At 44.5% G+C, this 16,986-nt stretch overlaps 1 protein-coding gene and 1 long non-coding RNA gene across 3 annotated transcripts in view; both read right to left on the reverse strand.

Annotated features, from left to right (window-relative positions):
* LOC120853518 (thrombospondin type-1 domain-containing protein 4) overlaps positions 1-16,986 on the reverse strand; it is a 631,548-nt gene that overhangs the window by 175,172 nt on the left and 439,390 nt on the right. The gene's annotated exons all lie outside the window — the stretch shown is intronic.
* On the reverse strand, positions 850-8,605 carry LOC120853520. Its single transcript, XR_005718795.1, has 3 exons — positions 8,596-8,605; positions 3,097-3,104; positions 850-950 (listed from the first exon to the last, which is right to left on the reverse strand). It is a non-coding gene; the product is annotated as an uncharacterized LOC120853520 (long non-coding RNA).

The raw sequence follows: 16,986 nt of genomic DNA on the forward strand, positions 1-16,986 counted from the left end.
CTTCTCTCTTCTGTACTTGCCAAGCTCATCCAGTCTCTTGGCATCAAATGCCACATTTACATTCCATTCTGAAGCTCTCCCCAAACCTCTGACTTTTATACTCATGCCCTGAACATCTCCACCTAACTGTCCAAAAGGCACCACAAACTTCACAATCCAAAGTCTAGTTCCTGATCTTCTCTCCTAAATCTGTTCCCCATCTCAGCTATGGGCTACTTCATCCTTCCCACGGTGTAGACCAGAATCTTTGATGTCACCCTCTACTCACCATTTCCTCTCACATCCTGCACCCAATATGCCACTTCCCCTTCAAAATACTTCCAGGATCCAGACACCTCTTAACACCTCCACTGCCCTGTGACCCAAGACATCCTCACCTCTCACTGGGTTGGTTTAATAGTTAATGAATTGGCATCCTCTTTTTTTTTTTGCCCACTTAGCATCTACTCTCCACTTAGCATCTACTCTCCACTTAGCATCCACTCTCCACATGATAGTTCAACACTCAGAGCCAGATCACTAGTCTAAACCTCCAGAGGTTCTAAGTTTATATGTATTTATTTCAGTACATATAAAGGCCCAAATCCTTATTTTTTAAAAACTTTTAATTTTGTATTGGGGTGGGAAATGGCAACCCACTCCAGTATTCTTACCTAGAGAATCCCATGGACAGAGGAACCTGGTGGGCTACAGTCCCCAGGGTTGCAGAGTCAGGCATGACTTGGTGAGTAAACAACAACAACAATAAGCCAATTAACAAACAATGTTGTGATAGCTTCAGGTGAACAGCGAAGGGTCTCAGCCATACATATACATGTATCCATTCTTCCCCAAACTCTCCTCCCATCCAGGCTTCCACATAACACTGAGCAGAGTTCCATGTGCTATACAGTAGGTCCTTGTTGGTTACCCATTTTAAATATAGGACTGTGTACATGCCCATCCCCAACCTAATTACTCCTTACCCCCATCCTTCCCTCCGGCAACCATAAGCTTGTTCTTGAAGTCTTTGAGCCAGTTTATGTTTTGTAAGTAAGTTCACTTGTATAATTTCTTTTCAGATCCCACATATAAGGGGTGTTATTCTCCCTGTCTGTCTGACTTACTTCATTCAATATGTCACTTCAATATGCATAAAGACCCAAATCTTTAAATGATCTATACTCAGGGTTGTGTGTGTGCTTAGTCGCTCAGTCGTGTCCGACTCTTTGTGACCCATGGACTATAGGCTGCCAGGCTCCTCTGTCCAGGGGATCCTCCAGGCAAGAATACTGGAGTGGGTTGCCAAGCCCTCCTCCAGGGGATCTTCCCAACCCATGGATCGAACTCAGGTCTCCTGCACTGCAGGAAGATTCTTTACCATCTGAGCCACATACTTAGGGTTACTATAATGTTTCTCACCCAAATCAGGACATTTTTAAAATAAATAATATGAGAATGACAAGTTTATATTTGAATTGTTCCAGGTCTATAAGGTACATATTTTTTTTCCCCATAATCCTCTACACAGTCTGCTGCCCTGTCAACTGTATGGTGTCATCACCTTCTTTTCTCTTCCTTAATCCCTTTGTTCCAGCCACCCTGGTCTTCATGCTGTTTCTTAAACATGTACCCTTCTCAGGGCCCTTTGGCTTGTTAAAACCTCTTCTCCCATTTGTTCACATGGCTCACCTCCCCACTTTCTGGTCTCTGAACAACTGTCACCTTCCCAGAAAGGCCCTCCTTGATCATTCTACTTAAAACTGAGACTCTCATCCCTGTATTTCCTACTGACATTTCTTGCTTTCTTTTTTTCCATACCATTTCTTCTGCCATCATTTCTAAAGAATATTGTCACTAAATGTAGAATCCTAGGCTGACAGTTTTTTTTTTCTTTCAACACCTAAAGACACCATTCCACCGTCTTCTATTACAGTGGACGTTTTATATACCCTAAAACAGTCAGTAACTGACACTGGTTAATACGCGGATATTTTCCCAGCACTTGCCTGCATAACTTTTCTAGTTGTTGTTGTTCAGTTGCTAAGTCATGTCCAAGTCTTTGCCACTTCATGGACTGCAGCAATGTGGCCTCCCTTGTCCTTCACCATCTCCCGGAGTTTGCTCCAATTCATGTCCATTGAGTCAGTGATGCTATCTAATCATCTCATCCTCTGCTGCCCCTTTCTCCTTTTGCCTTCAATCTTTCCCAGCATCAAGGTCTTTTCCAATGTTGGCTCTTCAAATCAGGTGGCTGAAGTACTGGAGCTTCAGCTTCCACATCAGTCCTTCCAATGAATATTCAGGACTGATCTCCTTTAGGATGGACTGGTTGGATCTTGCAGTCCAAGGGACTCTCAAGAGTCTTCTCTAGCACCACAGTTTGAAAGCATCAGTTCTTCAGTGCTCAGCCTTCTTTACGATCCAAACTTTTCTGGAGCCCCCCTAAGTTTGAATGGATGTTTGTTCATTTCATATAGATAACACCCATTTTGCCAGGCACTGATGGTAGTGTCTTGTCTTCCATTCAAATATTCAGGGTCTTTCTGATTCTTCCTCTTGAATTCCCTATGTCATTCAAAGCACTGAATGGAATGCCACACTAAATTCAAGTATAGTTTTGGGCACACAAATTCACCATTGTGGAAGTATTATAATAAAACTGTGTCATAATAAGTAGAGAAAAAGAGGCCAAAATAATCTGTGAATTACAAAGTGTTACAAAAATGCACTGGATTGCCAGGTGTTATTACTCATTCATATTTCTCACTGGCATATCAATCAGACCATACTTTCCTGAAGTTCAAAGAATAAAAAGGTTGCAGGGGACTTCCCTGGTGGTCAACAGTATGCCTTCTAATGTAGGTGACTTGAGTTAGACCTCTGGTCAGGGAACCAAGATCCCACATTCTGCAGAGCAACTAAGCCTGCATGCCCAAGTACTACTGAGCCAAGTACCAAAACTAGAAGAAGTCCACCTGCTGCACCTCAGACCCAACGCAGCCACACACACACACACACACAAAGAATGAAAATGCTGCATCTGTCTAGGATGAGAGCCTGGGCAAGGAACTAGCACAACTCTTGTGCCAGCGTTCCAGTATCATTACTTCAGACTCCCTAGGCTGTAAACTTGCTTCATTATTTTCTCCCCAAACTAAGCCTCCTTTCTATTTCATGCCTATCCCTAGCACCTCCAAGTTGTTAGTCTTCCAGGCTGTAAAACCTAGAGTTAAAAAGAGAGAAATGTAGGCTAGTTCCATAATTGTGTCTGTTTCCTCTCCATCTGTGGCTGAGGCTATTATTTATTTTTTCTAGATCTCACCCTAATTCATTCCTCCTCTCTGTTTCTACTACAAAAACCTTGAACTAAACTCTCCTCAACTCATGCCTGGATGATTATAGCTGACCTCCCTGGCTCACTCCATCTTCACACTAACCCACCCTTTGCACACTGCCAGAAGAACCTTCCAACAACAATAATTTCCCTAATGTACCACTGCCCACTATCCCGAATTAAACTTTCCCCACCAGAGGGGAGGGCTTTTCAAGTCTTTCATAATATGATCCCCTCTTACAGACTCTACCTGTCATAGCCCACCAACTGTGTGTACCAAAAATATTCCATCACGAGGCGCAGTTGGTCAGTGAGCACTGGCAGCCAGCACCACAGCATTTCCTGACCTCAGGTGGGGTCCAGAACTGCTTTTGCTCTTCAAAGGTAATAGCTTGCGTGTTACTTCCTGCTAGAAACCTTACTATGTGTCTCACGACCCATGAGGTTCTACATTGTATCTGTCAGCATCATGACATTTGTAAAAATACATTTTACCCATTGACCAAATGTCTGAGACCAGGGACTTCCCTGGAGGTCCAGTGGTTAAGACTCCGTGCTCCCAATGCAGAGGGCCTGGGTTTGAGCCCTGCTTAGGGAACTAGATTCTGCATGCTGCAAATATAAGCCTATGTGCTGCAACTAAGACCTGGTGTAGACAAATTTAAAAAAAAATTTTTTTTTAAATCTGTAATCAACCTCATGGCTAAGCCTTTACAGATCCTGAAAGGACAAAAGACAGCATAGTCTAAGGGGAAGATCACAAGCTTCAGCACTGGGAAGTGTTGAGTTGAAATCCCAGTTTGTCAAATGACCACAAACTTTGTGACCCTGGGAAAGTCATTTGCTCCTCTGTTTTTTTTTTCCCCTCATCATTACTTGAGATATAATTCACATGCCATATATTTCACCATTTTAAAGAGTGTAATTCAGTAGTATATTCACAAAGTTGTATAAACATTACATTGATTTAATTCTAGGACTCGCATCACCCCCCGAAACAACCCCATATGCATTAGCAATCACTTTCTATTTTTCCCTCTCTCAGCCCCTGGCAACCACCAATCTTCTTTCTGTCCTCTATGGATTTGCATGAATCTCAGTTTTAATTAACTCTCTGGAGAATCCCAGGGACAGAGGAGCCTGGAAGGAGGCCATCTATGGCGTCGCACAGAGTCGGACACAACTGAAGCGACTTAGCAGCAGCAGCAGCAGCAAACTGAATATAGGGCTCCCCAGGTGGCTCAGTGGTAACAATAAACCCACCTGCCAATGCAGGAGATGGAAGAGACACTGGTTCAATCCCTGGGTTGGGAAGATTCCCTGGAGTAGGAAGGGTTACCCTCTTCAGTATTCTTGCCTGGAAAATCCCTTGGACAGAGGAGCCTGACAGGCCACAGTCTATGGGGCTGCAAAGAATTGACATGACAAAGCGACTGAGTGCAAGCTGAATATAACACTGGCCTTATAGGACTAACATGAGGATAGAGGCAATTTTTGCTAAGCCTCTCGCTCAGCATCTAAGAGGATGTTAATAAATCACTAAATGCTTCAGATCCCCGAATATAAAACCGTTAGCTCCAGGCACCCTATCATCTTTATCAACATCCCCACATTATACTCTCTGCTTTTGTCCCTCAGCTCTCTCTGTCTCCCAGAACACTGCTTCTCCAAAACCAACTTTTACGATTCAGTTGAAATTCTACCTCCTACATGTGAAACTCTCTCCAGTGTAACTTCTGTTTTTCTTACGGTTTTCCTAAGCTACCCAGAAGACAGAAAAAATGCCATTCACCCTGACTTTAAACATTTCCAATCTACTGATATTTTGGCTATGACTCCAGGCTAATCAAATTTGTGTTTATTCTAGAGTTTGCTTTGTGACACATACAGGACGGCTCACACACACACAGCTGCTTTGTTACAATAAAGAGTGTTACAATGTTTTCAGGAGAGATTTCTGATCTTGCCACCAAACCTCCATTACAAGATGACATTGAAGCAATAAATAGTGACATTTCAGTAGCTCTGTACATGGCAGTTATATTTTTCCACATTCTTGTGATTTGCAAATTTAGAGCCATCAAGAGATTATAGCCTCTTCAGAGTTTATTTAGTCTTGGAAACCTTCTTAATAAGTTTGACATTTTTATTAGGCTCAAAGTCTTCCACCAAAGCCTGGTGCAATTATAGCCATTTATAAAGTAGCCAACATGAAAGGAGGTTTGGCAGGCCCGTGACAATGCCTCCCAAAGTCTGGCCGCCTGGGAATGCTCACCCAGTTTTCCATTCCCTTGTTCTAGAAGCACCATGGAGACCAGGGGGGCAGTCGCTGGAGCTGGGGTAAGTGTAGATGACCTATAATGCTCTTTCTAGCTGTGAAATGCTTTCATTCTTGGCTGATTTCACAAACACGTGAATTTTAAAGGGAAAGAGACCGCTCTTACATACAGCAGAAATCACTCTTTAATGATACTCTTTAGCATAATACAACCGTTCATGGCTCTCATTCTGTTGTCAAATGGAGCTGAGCTCAAATCTCCCTTCTATCATTTATTCATTGTGGTTGTTGGGCAAGTTATTTACTCTCTCTAAAACCACACTTTCTCATTACTGAGTAGGGTAACATAAAGTGCTGCTACTTTGTAGAAAGTAGGAACTGTTCGATGAATGATGGTCATTCTTACTATTTTAGTTATTATTATCATCATCATCAGAGAATGTATTTAGGAACTGATTGTAGAGGTCATTAAAAATAGTTGAGTATGGGTACAAATTTCAACTTATAAGACAAATAAGTCCTAGGGATGTCATGTAGTTAACAATACTGTACTGTATACTTAGAAGTTGCTATGTGAGGTGATGGATGTTAACTAAACTTACTGTGGTAATAATTTTGCAATACACACATAACATCAAATCTTTATGCTGTATACAGTTCAACTAATACAATATTATATGTCAATTACATCTCAGTAAAACTGTAAAAAAAATCCTGCAAAACAAAAAAATAGTTGAGTATAACTCATTCAAATAATTTCCAATAACTCCTTTTCTATGCCCATATACCAAATATTTCGAAAGTGGCATGTATGTGTAAGGCACTGTATTAGATATTATGGAAAGGATAATGATTAAGAAGACACAGATTCTTTCCTCGAGGTTCTTACAGAAGAATACAAGTAACATAGGCACTTATCAAGACAAGACAAAGAAAAAAAATGAAGAGTTTCAAGAGGAAACAAAGCCTTGTGGGAATTCAGAAGAAGAGTAAAACCAGAGAAGGCTTCCTGGAGGAGGTGATATCTGAGCTAGGGCAGGGATGAAGTGACTTGACCATTGGAAGACTGGGAGGCAGGCATACCAGGAAAAGGGCAAAGCTTGGAAATCTAGACAGAATTTTCTGTGTGAGTGTCAGTCTTGCACAGAATACTCCTGAATCCACAGTATTGACTGTAGGTAATTAGTGGTATTTTCCCAAGGTCACACTGCTATTAAATCTTAATCGCTATTTCAGTCTTTAAAGAAAAAAAAATTTTGCTGCTCATATCAGTCACATTGGAAGGAAAATTAAATAGGCTTTCACCAGATGGAGTCAGAATAGAAAGATGACTCTAACCTAGCATGAATGTCTCAGAATTTGAGATGAGAGAGCTTACAGGAAGACAGAGAGTCAAAGTGCATCTCAGCGAGTTGTGTGGCTCTGCCGCTGAAAAGGCACTCCATAGACTGGGGCGCATTGTGGGGAAGACATTGGGGCTTTATGCAGCTCCCTGTCTTTAGGCACAAAGCAAGCTCTGCACACAATGCAGGGAGATGACATTTGCCCTTGAGTGCACACACATTCCTCGGGGCCAGCAGCCAGCGGCCCCCTTGGCAGCTGAGTACAGAATGGAAGAGTTCTTACTTTAAAAAAAAAAAAAAAAAGCTCTTCATCAGGTTTTACGAAACAAATGAAGCAGGAACTTATGGGGTGGGTGGGGGGCAGTGCATACCACTGGATGGATGGAGTCTAATTACCCTGCATTACAACTGGGCCAGTTCCCTGCTTTTAAGTCCTTTCCACCCTGGAGATACTCCACAGTGTTTCCATGGCCTCCAGGTGACCAAGGTCTGGTCAGAACAGTGAAAAGCTCGCACGTCTGAGCCTCAGAGTTGGTGCCTAAGAGAAGACATTTTAGTGCATGGAAAGGGTCTGACATATCAGGGGCTCAGTCTGTGTCCAGGGAGGATGTGACCACGTGAAGAAAGAGGCCGATGGAAAGTGAACTCCGTGTATGACATCAGCTCAGAGGACTTGGATCCTCCTCAGGGGACAAACATCCATATTTCCACTTGGATAGGAAAAACCACAGCAAATCCATCAATCAACTATTTAACTTGTACATACCATGTAACCAGCATTGCACCATGCTAGAGTCAGAGGGCTGGATTCAAAGAAATATAACACATGGCCCCTGATCTCAAAGGTTTACCATTTAGTTTAGGAGACAAAACTAAACCACATGAAATAAATACTTGTACCCAACATCACTGAGGGTTTTACTAAGGCTTTTCAAGTGGTCCCAACTGTAAATATTGACTGTGAGTGCAAGTGGGATTCAAGGAAAATAAACAAGTCAGAGCAAGTATGAGTAGTTAAAAAGGGAGTCATGAAGGGGGTGAAACTTCCCCTGGGTTGCTCCTAATATTGGTGACACACACCTTCATCAATCTTTAAAAAAAAAAAAAAAACTTCAGAGAAACTGAGGGAATGTTCTTTTTTAAAAAAATTAATTTTTATTGGAAGTATAGTTGTTTTACAATGGGTTGTGTTAGTTCCTGCTGTACAGCAAAGTGAATCAGCTATAAGGACATGTATACCCTCTCTTTTTTGGATTTTCTGCCTGTTTAGGTCACTACAGAGCACTGAGTAGAGTTGCCAGTCCATGGGGTCGCTAAGAGTCAGACACGACTGAGAGACTTCACTTTCACTTTTCCCTTTCATGCATTGGAGAAGGAAATGGCAACCCACTCCAGTGTTCTTGCCTGGAGAGTCCCAGGGACGGGGGAGCCTGGTGGGCTGCCGTCTATGGGGTTGCACAGAGTCGGACACGACTGAAGTGACTTAGCAGTAGCAGCAGCCTGTGCTAAAACATAGGTTCTCAGTTGTTGTTCAGTTGCTAAGTTGTGTCTGAGTCATTGCAACTCCGTGGACTATAGTATGCCAGGCTTCCCTGTCCTCCACCATCTCTAGGAGTTAGCTCAAGTTCATGTCCATTGAGTCAGTGATGCCTTCCAACTATCTCATCCTCTGTAGCCTCCTTCTCCTTCTGCCCTCAATCTTTTCCAGCATCAGGGTCTTTTCCAATGAAAAGTTCTCAGGTTCCCATTCAGTTCAGTTCAGTTCAGTTCAGTCCCTCAGTCGTGTCCGACTCTTTGCAGCCCCATGAATTGCAGCACGCCAGGCCTCCCTGTCCATCACCAACTCCCAGAGTTCACTTAAACTCACGTCCATCGAGTCGAGGATGCCATCCAGCCATCTCATCCTCTGTCGTCCCCTTCTCCTCCTGCCCCCAGTCCCTTTAGTTATCTATTTTATATTAATACATAGTAGTTTATATGTGTCAGTCTCAATCTTCCAATTCAACTCTCCCCCTTTTCCCTCCTTGGTGTCCATTTATATGAAAGAATGTTATTTATTACATCTCTTTAAGTGCTAAGCAGTCTTGTGAGATAATTGTCTTGAGGTTATCTGGTTTTTCAGAGATGTGGTGGGATTGAACCCAGGGCTGTTCCTGAACCTCGCACAGCTACACACACACTGTGGAAGTTGCCTAAGCCCTATTCTAATTCTGGATGTTACAAAAATAAATGGTTCTTTCAAAAGCATATTCAGAATACTATGGTTTCTCCGGATTCTGCATATATTCTGTGACTGGGAGGGATTGAGAGTGAAAAGCTGCTTTCAATAGACCTAATTTATTGTGCAGTGGTACTTAATTGAGAATTTATGAAGGAGATTTGTTCTCCCACCTGTGAGCTTAATTATGGAAATACTGTTACTGGCATTAGCCTGGGGCATCTGCCATCTTGAAGAATACCAGCAACTCATTTAGCAATGACACAGATTACAGAGAAGGCTTGGTAGCAAAACTCCTCTGAGCACACAGTGGGGTTCACTCAGATGCAAACCTGTGAGGTCTGCTGGCTTCTGTCTCAAAAATTTCTCTTAGTTACTGTTCATAGCCCTGAGCCCTTGGCTGTGCAGGGAAGACTCCAGCACAAAGCCTGGGGGAGAGGTGGAGGGAGAGTGCCAAAGGAAATGGATTCAACAAGACAGTGATCCTTCTCCCCAAACCTCAGTCAGATCCTGGTCTTCCCAAGGAATCCTCTGGCGTGTTTATACTTGATATCATGTATATGTTCTGGGGCCCGTTTCTTCTCAGTTCCCATTAGTGCCTTCAGATCAAACTCTTGGCTTTGGAATATAACCTGGCTAACCTCTCCAGCCTCCTGATGTATGCCAGCCAAACTGGTATTTTCCAAATATATCATGAGTTGAATACTTTCAGCTCTTAATTTTTTTTAAATGGCTTTTTAGAATTTAATTTAATTATATATATATATATATATATATATGGCGATCTTAGTTCCCCAACCTGGGATGGAACCCATGTCCCCCACAGTGGAAGCTTGGATTCTTAACCACTGGACATCCTGGGAAGTCCCTCTGCTCTTGATTTTTGTTCTTGCTGCCCTGGCCTGAAAGGAGATCAGTGCTTACCAGTCCTCCAAGGTCTAAGCTGCAAGTGAGTAGCTCTGAGAACCATGGCTAACCCTCATGACTCTAGCCTCTGATACAGCCCTTCCTAGGTCTCTGTGTGGCCATCCTCCTTAAACTTAGTCTGTACCAATGAGCATGTCTCTCTCCCCTGGGAGCACTTTGAATCATGGCTTATTCATCTGGCAATCCTGGGGCTCAGCACAGGATCTGGCTTGCATCAGGCACTTGCTAAATGTATGAAGGAGAAATGAAAAGCTATTCAGGAGGGTGCTTGAACTCATTTCCTTTGTGGCTGACACAGGCATTACCCTGATGAGATGTACTGCACTACCCCTGGGGCTCTGAAGTTGTGCTTCAGGGTTGGGTGGTAGAATCTGCTTCTCCCCCTCAGCTCAGGAGGCCACTGATGGAAGAGGTTTTTCTCATCTGGAGTGGGGAGCTTGTTAAAACCCCCAGTGACCTGGAAGGAGGAGGGGAGTATACAAGAGAAATGAATCCACTGAAGCTCAGTGATTTGACTAGGGAGCATCTCATCTTGTTTTTCCAAGTGAAATAAAAAGGTTGTATTCTCTCTCTCTCTCTCTTTTTTTTTTTTTGCTGTGTCACATGGCAGGACCTTAGGTCCCTCACCAGGGACTGAAGCCGTGCCCCCTGCCCTGGAAATTCAGAGTCTTAACCACTGGACTACCAGGGAAGTCCTGGTTGTGTTCTCTTGTAAACATGATATTTGGCAGAAAACGTTGTCTCTATAAATTTTATTATCCTTCTAATGACATCTGTTACTATGCTCTTTACAGTGTGTGTTGTCTATATGAAGAATTACCATAAGTATTCTATATGAAGACATAGAAAGCACTTATCAACTATAAGTACATAGAATCGGTTTAACAACTCTGAAAATGTGCAAAATACGAGACACTCTGGTGCCATTAGTGTTAAAGAACCTGCCTACCACCAGTGCCGGAGACTTAAGAGACGCGGGTCCCTGGGTGGGGAAGATCCCCCGGAGAAGGAAATGGCAACTCACTCCAGTTTTCTTGCCTGGAGAATCCCATGGACAGAGGAGCCTGGCGGGCTACAGTCCATGAGGTTGCAGAGAGTCGGACACGGCTGAGCGAGGTAGCACTCAGACACTACAGACCCACTGTCATTTTTAGCCAGGCTGTTGTTATACATTCTTGCCTGTTTGGGACAGAAGAGTCTGGGCTGCACCAAAGAAGGCCTATGACTGAAAGCATCCTCAGGAATTTGAGAAATTTGATGCTATGATTTAGAAATAATCTAAATAGTCTACGTTCCACCCAAAAAAACAAGATTAAAAGAACAATATTGTTGGAACAATAAGAAAAGAAGAAAAGAAACAACTTCAAAGCTAAACTTTCCAGCAAAGAATTTGAACTGAAGGAAAAAAGTGAAATCTAGTCAAATATTTTGGTTTTGCAATAGTTCCTCTCTGCCTCACCCAGCTTCTTTCCCTACAGCTTGCGACTTCAATGTCTCTTGGCTGCTTTCCTTCATCCCCACCCCTATCTCTGGCTGCAACTCTTTAAACAATGGCATTCCAAGCCAGGAGGGCCAAGGTCACCCCAGGGTCCAGCAAGCCACCAGCACCCTTCCACCTCCCTCTGCTTCTGCGCTCCCCAAACTGGGCATCTTTCCCCAGCTAGGAAGCGTACAGGGTTCTCACCCCACCATGCACAATAGGAAGCAATGGTCCCCTATTAATGGGTTGGCCAAACTGAGTCTGAAGAACACTGTCTGTGCTAATATCATCCTGGGTCTCTTCAACACCAGGAAACTTTAGAATTCAAAGAGCCCCAGCATAGGACTTCTCTGGTGGTCCGGTGGCTAAGACTCTGAGCTCCCAATACAGGCTCCCTGGGTTCAATTCCTGGCCAGGAAATTAGATTCCATATGCCACAACTAAAGATTCCAGTTGTCACAACTAAGACCCAGAGCAGATAAATAAATAAACATATATATATTTTTTTCTTTCTTTTTTTTAAAAGAGCTCCAACAAGTGTCTTCATCTGGAATAACTAGATAAAACTAAAATATCTCAGTTTGTTCTCATGGATCTAGTCTTGGGCTGCTAAGGTTAATCTGTATGGTAACTCACTGCTTATAAAACACAAAACTCTCAGCAACAAGCTTTCACAGCACCTCTTGGGAGGTGGACACTCGCTGCCTTTATTGGGCTAGAGAAACAGATGGCTACTTCAGGAAAATTATCTCGTGTTTGTACTTGGAAAAAGAAAGAGAGAAAGAGAGAGCCACAATGATGTCATGATTTTGACTACGTCTCTATCCACAGAGGGTGGCATGTACCGTGTCATTTGTGGAAGGCCACTCTCCCCTCAAACCAGCTGGCAAAACAGAAAGTCGCCTTTCACTCACCATGCACTGATTTCTCTAAAGACATGTTTTTAATAAAAGATGGAATGAATACTCATAAAAAGCAAAAAACACAAACAAGAAATACCTCAAGGACATTCTGGTTGTGATTTAAAAAGCAACAACCAAAAAAACAAAACAAAACCCAAAACAGAACCTTTGCTGGGAAAGAAAAGTAATGATGAGGTTGGATAGAAGGGCTCATGTCCCAGTGTTAAGGGTTAGGAGATAAGCTGGACCATCTCTCAGTGAAACCAACTTGTGTAATTATGGAAACACAGACAGAAATCCTTCTCAGCCACTTATACTGACCTTAGCTTCTTTGGGTCCTGGTTTCCTCATCTGAGAAATGGGTATAGCAGTACCTACCATCTTTAAATGGATAGTATTGAAGAATTGATGCTTTTGAACTGTGGGGCTAGATTAGACTCTTGAGAGTCCCCTGGACTACAAGGAGATCCAACCAGTCCATCCTAAAGGAGATCAGTCCTGCGTGTTCATTGGGAGGACTGATGCTGAAGCTGAAACTCCAATACTTTGGCCACCTCATGCGAAGAGTTGACTCATTTGAAAAGACCCTGATGCTGGGAGGGATTGGGGGCAGGAGGAGAAGCGGACGACAGAGGATGAGATGGCTGGATGGCATCACGGACTCAATGGACGTGAGTTTGAGTGAACTCCGGGAGATGGTGATGGTCAGGGAGGCCTGGCGTGCTGGGATTCATGGGGTCGCAGAGTCGGACATGACTGAGCGACTGAACTGAACTGAACTGATCGAACTAGCAGATATTGGGATGGTGGGATTCTTCTGCTCTAATAATTCAGGGGAGAATGTTCTTTAATTAATTATGAACAGGGCTCTGGAAATACAATAACTAGTAGAGGATGAGATCTGCTTTCTTTGGACTGGCATGTATATACAATGCAATTTGAATTCCTTTGAATTTCCCAAGCTCTAACTAAATTGCTTATTAAAACAAGTTTTAGAACTCACAGTGTCTGACTTCCAAGGCCTTCTACCCATGGTGGCTTTCCAGCATCACCCAGTATCTACACAAAAGTCCTCCCATGCAGTTGCCAATCCCAGTCTGACTAAACAGTGACGAGCCCTATACATTTAGTTTAGTAACAACATCACCTGATCAAACTCAGCTGGTCCATAGCTGCCATGCTCTGGCCAACCAAACTTCTCTTGCTCACACTCCTGCTCACTGAATTCCCATCACTTGGACTGTCCAATCCCCTACATACCTGGTAAATGCTTCCTCCTTCTTCCATGCCCAGCTCAGAGGTTACCACCTCAGAGAAAGTTTCCCCAGTTCCCTGAGCCCAAGGACACTCAGATACTCACTTATACCTACTCCCAAGGTTTTTGGGCCTTCTTCAGGCATAAAATATACTTTGGTAAAACATCTCTTTCTTGCTCTCTCTCTCTCTCTTCCCCTCTCTCTCTCCCCCTCTCTCTCTCCACTGTTAATGACTCCAGACCAAGACTGTATCTTACGCTCTGGTGTGTCATGCAGACTGGCACATTGTGGGCAATGGGTTAATACTTGCTGTGTAAATAGAAGCCGGAGTATAAGTGACCTGGAACATCGCCTTCACACGTCTGCTGTCAGTGCCGAGAAGAAGGCCCCAGGCCTCCCCTGAAGGCAGGGTGGGGAAATTTTTGATATGGCAAGCCTGAATCACCTGGTCACACCAGGGTCAGGCTGGATCCTCCTGGGCTAGGGCAGAGGCTGGCTCACAGAGAGGCAGAAATCTCAGCTAGAAAGAGACCCATGCAGGTCTGGGAATGGACAAGACCAGTGACAGCAATCCAATGGGTCCTTGGGCTGTGGGGCCAAAGGTGTGGACGAGGCTCTCAGCAGGAAAAGGCGCCACATAGTATGTGCTTTGTCCCCCAGGGAGCTCACGTCCATCTGCCTCTTGCCACCTCCCACCTCCCCGGGTCCCTCCCATCCTTGATTGCCTCCCCTTTCTCCCCCTTCCTCACTGGCCCTTTTATTAATGACCATAAACAGTCACTGGTTTGACAGTAAGAGTTTTCAGCCAGACATAGAGAAGAAATGGGTATAACGGTCCCTACCATCTTCGTGTGCGGGAAAGGGCAGGAGCGGCTACGAGGGGTGTTACCACCCCACCAATGTCACACAGCCTCGGGCGACTGGTTATGTTTCCAAAAGGTGCCCCCATGAGGCTTTCTTATGGGTTATTTTTATCACAATGATGGTAATGGTCAAGGGTGGGGCAGGAAGAGAACCTCCAATCAAAACATTTGATCTCTATCTGGAAAGAACTTGAACTACAGACCTCAATTCTCCCTAGCTGTCTACCCTTGGAAAAGCTAATTAACCTCTGTCAGAGTCCAATCCCCTGCCCAAAAATGCCCCTACCGACCCCCCAGAACCAGAATTGGAACTAGATGGGAGGGCACACAGAGACCAGCACAGTCCCAGGTACCTGCTCAGGGAATGTCACGCCGCATCCCCTCCCTCAGCCAGCACTGACACCTCACATCTCAGCATTCCTCCAAGGTAGGCCATCCTTGGCTTAAGGCAGACTAGATCCCAAAAACCTATTGAAAGCTGAACTATAAACACATCTTCCCAAAGAATGCATTGAGTTGGCCAAAAAGTTCGTTTGGGTTTTTCCATGTGACGTTACAGAAAAGCCAGGATGAACTTCTTGGCCAGCCCACTATGTTCTTCATGGTGACTGGGCTCCCGGGGGCTACCCAGGTGCTGCTAGTGGTGAAGAACCCGCCTGCCAATGCAGGAGACGTGAGAGATGTGTGTTCAATCTCTGGGTTGGGAAGATTCCCTGGAAAAGGAAATGGCACCCTACTCCAGTGTTCTTGCCTGGGAAGCCCCATGGACAGAGGAGCCTGGAGGGCTACAGTCCATGGGGTAGCAAGAGTCAGACACGACTGAGCGATTAAGTACGCACTGGCTTCCAGACCTGCCTGTAAAAAGCCCATCTAGTCCACGGTTCTGCAGGTTCTGCAGGCCAAAATCCAACGCCAAGAAGGACATGGTTTCTGCGGCAAACTGTGCTCTGCATTCTGACTTGTGATGCCAGACGCACAGCTTCTCGTTGCACCCCTAGAGGGAGGCGTCTGCTCAGCTCCTGGGGTAGCTGGGGCCCCGGGACTGTTTGTAGGGCTGGCGGTAGGGGTGGGGAACTGGGGGGCTGCCAGCAGCTCCTCTCATCTCCTTTCTCTGTCCCAGCTGCCTCTACCCAGGCTCATCGAGCACTTCACTGCCTGGTGGAACATGCCAGAACACAGCATTCACCTAGACTATGGTCTGCTCAAGAAACCAGAAGGGTTTCCCAGCCCAAAGGTCCACATTTCCCCTTCCAGTATTCCAGGCCCCCCCAGATTTACTTCTTTCCATGGTCACCACATGATGGCTTATACACAAGTGTTCTTTCTCTCTCAGCTTTATGTTGCATTGTCTAAAGGTCCGTCTAGTCAAGGCTATGGTTTTTCCAGTGGTCATGTATGGATGTGACAGTTGGACTGTGAAGAAGGCTGAGCATCAAAGAATTGATGCTTTTGAACTGTGCTGTTGGAGAAGACTCTTGAGAGTCCCTTGGACTGCAGGGAGAGCCAACCAGTCAATCCTAAAGGAAATCAGTCCTGAATATTCACTGGAAGGCCTGATGCTGAAGCTGAAGCTCCAATACTTTGGCCACCTGATACAAAGAGCTGACTCACTAGAAAAGACCCTGATGCTGGGAAAGATTGAAGGCAGGAGGAGAAGGGGATGACAGAAAATGAGCTGGTTGGATGGCATCACCGACTCTATGGACATGAGTTTGAGCAAGCTCTGGGAGATGGTGAAGGACAGGAAAGCCTGGCATGCTGCAGTCCATGGGGTTCACAAAGAGTCAGACATGACTGAACAATAGCAACATCTGCCTCAGAGGGTTGTTGGGAAAATTACACGAGATAACAGTCATCAAAACCTGACACAGCAGGGGAAAGAGGGTGGGATGAATTGAGAGAGTAGCAGTGACATATACACACTCCCATGTGTAAACTAGATGGCTATTTGGAAGCTGCTCTAAAGCACAGGGAGGTCAGCTCAGTGCTCTGTGCTCACACAGACGGGTGGACGGGAGGTGTTGGGAGGGAGGCTCAACACGGAGGGGATCCACGTGTACGCAGAGCTGATTCACCTTGTACAGCAGAAACTACCACATCATTGTAAAGCAATTATCCTCCCGTTATAAAAGTAAACAAAACAAAACAAAACAAACTAACACAGAGCCTATCACATTTTAGATCCAAAAATATTTCCTTTTGTCTTTTCTTCTGTTGTTTATAGAGTGAAACCACTTCTGAACAACAGCATTCAGTTACTTGTTACACACCCGTGGTTTTGTTTGTTAGTTCCCAGTCTATGGAAGATGTCTGGGTTTGTTGCTTTTTTTTTTTTGGCTAAGGAGAACATCTGGCTCCAGTCTAAGCATCTCTAGCCGCACATAGGCTGGCTGTAAACATTCC

This window comes from Oryx dammah, unplaced genomic scaffold (genome assembly GCF_014754425.2).
Source record: "Oryx dammah isolate SB20612 unplaced genomic scaffold, SCBI_Odam_1.1 HiC_scaffold_26, whole genome shotgun sequence".
In the NCBI taxonomy this organism is placed as follows: Eukaryota; Metazoa; Chordata; class Mammalia; order Artiodactyla; family Bovidae; genus Oryx; species Oryx dammah.